This window comes from Tinamus guttatus, unplaced genomic scaffold (genome assembly GCF_059628265.1).
Source record: "Tinamus guttatus ecotype Peru unplaced genomic scaffold, ASM5962826v1 Tinamus_guttatus_pri_ptg000219l, whole genome shotgun sequence".
In the NCBI taxonomy this organism is placed as follows: domain Eukaryota; kingdom Metazoa; phylum Chordata; class Aves; order Tinamiformes; family Tinamidae; genus Tinamus; species Tinamus guttatus.
Window position 1 is genome coordinate 225,698 of NW_028288753.1, and position 7,425 is coordinate 233,122.

Here is a 7,425-nt window from a genome sequence, read left to right on the forward strand (position 1 = left end):
GCTGGGAGAGGTGCAAACACAGGGCAGCAGGGAACAAGGATCCTGGACAGAGCTGGTCCTTTGACTCTGTACAAAGTCACCGTGAGCCGCTTTAACTCTTGGGATGCCTAAGATAATGCGAGCAACCGAAATGCCACATATTTATAACCACCAAATAATATGTAATGGAGGCATCTGAAAAGAAAAAGAAATACAGAAAGAGACCCCTCCACTACACCCCATTTTCTGGAGAAAATCAGTGTTTAAATGGCCACAAAACAGGTGGATGTAATCCGCTGCAGGATGCTTGCCTCAGAGCTAGTCACTTCCCACTGCCACTACAGTGTCTGGAAAAAGAGTGAAGATGGTACAATGACCTGAGGACGAGGTCTATCTCACTGGGACAGAGAGGTTTGGAAGGCTCTGGGTCTGCCCCTGCCTTCGCTGCACTGTTTCTCTCCCTGGCTGGAGTGGGAGCAGTGCAATTGATTCAGACAGACACCCTTGTGCAAGAGGGCAAGGTTGGGCCTGTGAATCCCTCATATGTGCAGCAGTGGAACACCTCCATTTTACACCCTCTGACTGAGCAGAGCTGACACCTGTGTAGCCCATGGCCAGAGGCCCCTGCACAACATGGCACAGACAGCACAAACCAGGGCTGAGGAAAGGGAACTGAACAAGACAAAGGATGCAAGGCTGGGGAAGCTATGAGGAATGGAGAGGGTTGTCTTTAGAAAAACCTATTCTAACTTGTCGATGTCTTTTCCTCCTTGGACAGTGCTATGAACCAAGGGAGATCAAATGTCCAACAGCAGCTCCCTCAATGAATTCCTCCTTCTGGGATTCTCAGACACACGGGAGCTGCAGCTCTTGCACTTCTGGCTCTTCCTGGGCATCTACCTGGCTGCCCTCCTGGCCAACGGCCTCATCATCACAGCCGTAGCCTGCGACCACCGCCTCCACACCCCCATGTACTTCTTCCTCCTCAACCTCTCCTTCCTTGACCTGGGCTCTATCTCCACCACTGTCCCCAAATCCATGGTCAATTCCCTCTAGAACACCAGGACCATTTCCTACTCTGGATGTGCTGCTCAGGTCTTTTTCTTTGTTTTCTTTATGCCAGCAGAATTTTCTCTCCTCACAGTCATGGCCTATGACCGCTATGTTGCCATTTGCAGACCCCTGTATTATGGGACCCTCCTGGACAGCAGAGCTTGTGTCAAAATGGCAGCAGCTGCCTGGGGCACTGGTTTTGTCACTGCTCTCCTGCACACTGGGAACACATTTTCCATACCCCTCTGCCAAGGTAATGTGGTGGAGCAGTTCTTTTGTGAAATCCCCCAGATTCTCAAGCTCTCCTGCTCACATTCCTACCTTCAGATTCCTTCCTTCATAGAAACTGGGGTTCTTGTGCTTAGTCTTTCTTTAGTCTTTGGCTGTTTCATTTTCATTGTGGTGTCCTACGTTCAGATCTTTGCAGTTGTGCTGAGGATCCCCTCTGAGCAGGGCCGGCACAAAGCCTTTTCCATGTGCCTCCCGCACCTTGCCGTGGTCTCCCTCTTTGTCAGCACTGCATTTTTTGCAGACCTTAAGCCCCCCTCCATCTCCTCCCCAGCTCTGGATCTAATGGTTACTGTTCTGTACTCGTTGGTGCCTCCAACACTGAACCCCCTCATCTACAGCATAAGGAACAAGGAGACGAGGGAAGCACTGAAGAAACTGATTCCAGTGGTACTAGTTTAGCAGCAATGAGCTGCCTATGTCTCTTCACAAGGGATATTGATTCTAAGGCATTGATTTGTTTTGATTAGTCTTATCTGTGATATCCATAATTGTGCACAAATCCTTGAATGCATCCCTTCTTCAGAGGCACAAACCCAGTCTGTCTGATCCAGAGGCCTTCTGTCCTTCTGTCCCTCACGGGGTCAGAGCTGCCCTCCCAGGTAGCACCTCTGTAGCAAAAGGGGATTTTCTCAGCACTGTGCCTGAAGGCTGGGCTCTTCTTGCCAAGCAGGAGCCAAGAATGACCTCAGGGAACTGCACCCACAAAGGCCCTCTGGCTGTGCCTGGGGTTGCATGGGCCAAAGAGCATCAGCTCCTGGAAGGATGTGTTAGGGAATGAGGTCTGGATTCAGCTGCCACTTGCGGGTCCCCAGTGCCATGGACAGGGTGAGTGGTCACGAGGTGCCTGCTGGAGACTGTCCCACAGATTACAGCCTGTGACAGAGGCCATCCTTCTGGGAGGGCTATGGAGCAGCCATGGAGCACAGGGCACCTCCAGGGGCAGCACGTGCTTGGAGTGGGCAGTGAGCGCTGTCCTGGGAGAGGGGCTGCATAGAGGGGCTGCAGGCAGCTGCGGTTGAGGATCTTCTGGCCACGAGAGCAGTGGGGATGTGGAGTGAGTGGCCTCCATTTCCTTGTGTCCCCTTTTCCCCCTGCCCTGGGCCCCCTCCCCTCTGCCAAAGCGAGTCCAGCATCGTCTGGGGAATCTCTTTCCCATGGGGATGGGGGCCCTTCACCGTCCCTTCCCAGCCCTGGTCTCTGCAGTCCCCTGTGCAGGGCTCTGCCCACTTGTCCCCACCACAGTCAGGGCTGCACTGGGAGCCCATGAAAACACCGATGCTCCTTCCCTGGAGCTGCATCCACCCAAACCTGGAGCCCGGCTCCCACAGAGCCATCTATTGTCCAGTGGCCCAGCCATACAGCCCAGGGCAAGGGGTTTCACCCCAACTTCCTTCCTGCTCCTTCTGATCCCAGCACTGCTGCTGCACTGCCCATGTCAAATTCTTCTGCTGCCTTGTGGCCGTGGGGTAGCTCCAGTTCAGCCAGGGATGCGCTGAGCCCTTCAGGATTGGGCTGAGGTGGGTCTGGCACTACCAGGGTGGGTGGGAGAGGGCAGCCCCCTCTGCCACGCTGGGGTTGGGGTTGAGCACAGCTTTTCCCTGGGAGCTCCCTGCAGAGCCGTTCCAGGGGATCCTCCACCTGTGCCCTGGCAGCAGCACCAGCGCTCAGGGTGCCGGGGTGGGAGTGCACAGAGGACGTGAGGGGATGGGCTGACCCAGGGGAGCATCGAGACCATCTTTGTGTCAGATTTATTGTCCCTCTAATAAAAGGAGAAGTTTCCTAGTTGCAGCCAGGAGTCCTATCAGTAACATCTCCAAATACAGGTGCATTTCAGACCCTCTCTGGCAAGCCCCTTTCTGCAGTGATCTGCAGCAGCTGAGAGGAGATGCCTCTGGTGGGGTGGAGGGCAGCTGCATTGGAGAGGCCCCTTCCAGCCCAGGAGGATTTTCTGGGCACTAAAACAAAGATTTCAATCTGGGACCTTCATGTTTCAGCCCCGGAAGACTCAGCGCAGGGCTGATTAGCTGCACATGGGACTTCTTTGAACTGGGTTTTGTCACAAGTCACATCTCCTCAACCATGGAAATGGCCCCAGAAGCTGATCCCCTCACATCTGACCTCAACAAGACCTACAGTATTTCTCTGCTTTTATTCCCATGTACCTAAACTTTCTTCTTAGCTTCTCAGCATTGGGATGAAGACTCAGCTCCTGGGACAGAGAAGGCTCCATGGGCACCCAGCCCCACTGCTGCACTCAGAGCTTCACTCTGTTGACCTAAGTCAGTCCCAGAGTGCTCCCTGCAGCTGTCTGAATGGACAAAGGTGGGACCTGTCCCTTCCTCTTCCTCCCAAGCATGTCATTTGAGGAAGCACAGGAAGAACAGGCCTGGAGGCATCCTCATGGTACGGCAATGCCTGTGGCTGGGGTAACTGATGGTCCCCCTCCTGCAAATGCTTCCCAAGCCAGGTGCCTGGAGACAAGTGACTGGCAGTGATTATGGGATGGGTAAGGACCTTCCCCTCTGGGTGGGCAGGGGCACTCATGCTATTGTCACACCAGTGGAAAGCAGCTGTCCGCTCAGAGGCCTGTGGAAGAAGAGGGACAGAGCTCAGGGCTCATGGGGTGAAGGTGGTGACATGTATCTGGGGCCAGGGCACTGCTCTCTCCTAGACCTTCTCCTAGGAAAGTAGTGCAGGAGCAGGCATACCCTGGAGAACAACCCTGCCCATGTTCCTAAGGCCAATGACAGGGTCCCTTCTGTGTGGGAACGTGACACGCCAGCAGCAGGGCCATGGCTGCTGTTCGTACTCTGAGGTCATTTCTGCCTGAGTACCATATAGCCCCAAAACTTCTGGCTGTGAGGACACTTACTGCTCTGGAGTTGATAGGCCAAAGGGGGCTCTTAGCTCTCACAGGCTGTTGTGACGTCAGCTCAGTGTCTGGTGGTGACAAGGCAGAAAAAGGCCCATGGTTTGGGTGTTGGTTGTGTTGGCATTTCTGACTCAGGACCTGGTAGGCCAGTAGCAGGCACATGACCTGGACGTTGGTTGTGAGGTCACTGCTGTGCCTGTCCCTGATAGGCTGAAAGCAGGGACATGGCTTTAATGGTGACTGTGAGGTCACATCCTTCTCTGTAGACCTGAGGCCATCAGCAGGGTCTGGGATGCTCAGGTTTCTCGTCATGTCACCTCTGTTCCTGCTGCTGATAGGCCAGAGCCAGCTGAAGGTTCCAGGGCACATTGTGAGGTCTCTGCTGCCCCGTGCGGGATTGGCCAGCAGCAGGACCAGCACCAGCCAAGGGCCTGTGAGGTCCCCTCAGTGTGAGCACATGATCAGAGGACAGGACTGTGACACGGACTGTGAGGACGCATCTGTCTGTGCAGAGGGCAGGCCGGAGATGCACTGGTCATGCAGGGCTGTTCCCAGAGCGAGTCCTGGAGATGGAGAAGGAGCAGCAGGGGAATGGCTGCTCCTCATCCGTGGACGGGATCCCTAAAGTGCAGGAGCGCATCCGGGAGGTGAGTGGTGGGATTGCAGGGAGCAGGGATGGGACCTGCACGGAGAACATGGGGATGGTAGGGAAGGAGATCTGGGCCAAGACAGCCCAGCAGGAGCTTCTCCAGCGAGGGGACACGTGTTCCTGCCCATGGGCACTTCCTCTCACACAAAGCAGACCAAGGGGCACTCTCTCCTGTGCCTGGTGCTGGTTCAGGAAGAACAAGGTGCCACTGGAGATGTCCATGGGCCTTGACAGCCTTTGATGCAGCCATTTGGAGGTCCTCATTAGCCCATTCCCTATTCATATCATGTGGTGGATGACGAGAAGTTCAGGGGAGGAGAGCTAGAAGGGTTTGAGACTGCAGAGCCTGGAGCAAAGATGTGGCGGGGTGGGGGTGCCTCCCATTTATGCAGCACCCTGTGTGTAGATGGGATGGGCTTTCCCTACAGCCAGTGCTGGAATGTCTGTGTTTGGGTACAGGACAGAAACGCAGGATGCTCTGGGACACTTACCCAGCAATCACTCCGAGGGGACAGGGTTTTCCTGTAGGTCCCTGGCTGTATCTGCTAGAGACATGTGGCTGTGCTGGACACCCCGGGAATCTGACAAGGCCCTGCCAGCAATTTTCTGTGCCATCAAATCAAGGCTCTGCACTGAATTACAAGAGCTGCTGGTTAATCTTGCACTATTCCCATGACTCGACTTACTAGCTAGTGGGGCTGTCATCGTAGTTGGCATCTTGGGTCATTTCAGACAGCCAAGGCAATTCCCCACCTGGACCCCAACTCATGCTCTAGGATGATGCAGGTCTCCCAGTATCTCCATCGGAGCAAGCAGGCACTGGCACCTGCCTTGCATCTCCTCAGTCTCTTCCACTGTCACCAGGTGCTTCTGTGGGAGCAACTGACTCTCAACCTTCATCTCCAGGGACTGTAGTGGAGCTTTGACAAGGAGCTTGTGTGCAGATCTCTGTGCTCTGCTCACTTCCGTTTGGCAAGGGGAATGCCAGCACTCGTGTGTTTGTGGAGTTTACAGGAGGGATCTGAATACGACTTCTCACTCAGAGCTAGGCAGGTACTGCCCAAATGGATATTTCTGAATCAGCACCTGAACCTTGTGTCAGTGAACTCCCACTTGTCCACTCCTCAGTCTCCTGTCTGGTTAAGGGATGTGAGATAAGGCTTCCAGAGTGAGACATTTCCAACTTTCATAGATAGTCATCCTTTGATGAAATAAATGGCCGTGTTAGAATAATCTCTCTCCAGTCATTAGCAAAGGACAACAGGTGATTATTTTAGTTTATTGAAGTGAACATTTCCCAGGAGGAGGGAGCACAAGAGACAGAGAAATTGGTGAGTTCAGCTGTTCCTCTGCTCCTGAGTGGGGCCAGGTTCCTGGGACGGAGGCAGCTCGTGGCAGCCTGGCAGCACTGCCCATAGACAGTGTGTGCAGGAGCAGCTCCTGTGCCAAGAGCAGCAGGGCTGCGGGCACTGCCTGCTGCTGTGAAACAGGAGAGGAGAGAAGGCAGCGAGAGGGGAACGGCAGTGTGGAGAGGGAGGACAGAGCAGAGCTCACTGTGGAAGTGAGCTCCCAGCCCCTTGCATGGTAAGTCTCTGTCTGCAGGACAATGCTACTGAGTTTCCAGAGGGCTCTTCTGCACCCAGGCAATTCCATCACTTGGTAGGGTTTGGGGCAATCGCTATCCCTCCATCTGCAATGCAGAGGATGCTTCAGAGCAGGATTCCCTGCCTCAGCGTCACAGGGACAGGGCATCCTGCTTCCTTCTCCCGGGGATGCTGCAGGGCTGTGAAGCTGGGTGTGCACCCAGGTCGGCATGGGCTCTAATCCAGAGCAGTGTCCCTGTGCCCCAGGGTTGCTCCTTGCTTCCCTCCTGTCCATGCTGCTCCTGGTCTTAGGCTCACTTGGGTGGAGAGGATTTCAGCTGCAGTTCAGATATCAATGCTGCAAGTTATGTGAAACAGGGGTCTGCACGGGAGTGTGGTTTTTAGGGTAATATGTAAGTGTGATCATCCTCCAGCTCAAAGCAGTGTGAGTGCAGGACAGCTGGAACCTGGGGTAATAGAGAAGCTCTTGTCACTCTGCCCCATGTGATAGGGAAACCTTTCCTCTCAGCACTCGCCGCAGAAAGGACAATGACTGCTATCTTCAAAGAGCGCTGCCCAGGTGGGAGAGGGGCATCTCAAAGAAAATAAATAATGTCAAAAAAAAAACAAAAAACCTTTCTTCTACAATCCACATCCTTTAGAAATGGGTGTGAAGATGCTGAACAGCCCTGTTACGTGAAAAGTCATTTTATTGTGAGTGTCAGAATTACTCACTTCCCTCCACATTCCATGGGCAGAGGTCCCAAATCCTTACAACACACCGACTCAGCACAAAATGGGGTTCAAGCCAGGTAAGTGCGCAGATGTCCCTTCCCCGTCCCCTCCCCCTAGTAAAGAGAGAATCAGTGTGATGTGTTTTTAATGAAAAATTGAGTATTTTTTTAATTTACTGGTTTTTCTTTCTTCAAATGTCTTTTCCTAAAATGCCACATCTTTTTTTTCCTCCCAGGACAGTGTACTATGCCCTGAGATAGCAA

General features: G+C 53.7%; 1 pseudogene; it reads left to right on the forward strand.

Annotated features, from left to right (window-relative positions):
• Nucleotides 1–780: 780 nt before the first annotated feature.
• On the forward strand, nt 781–1,722 carry LOC148594635 (olfactory receptor 14J1-like; annotated as a pseudogene).
• The last annotated feature ends 5,703 nt before the right edge of the window (nt 1,723–7,425 follow it).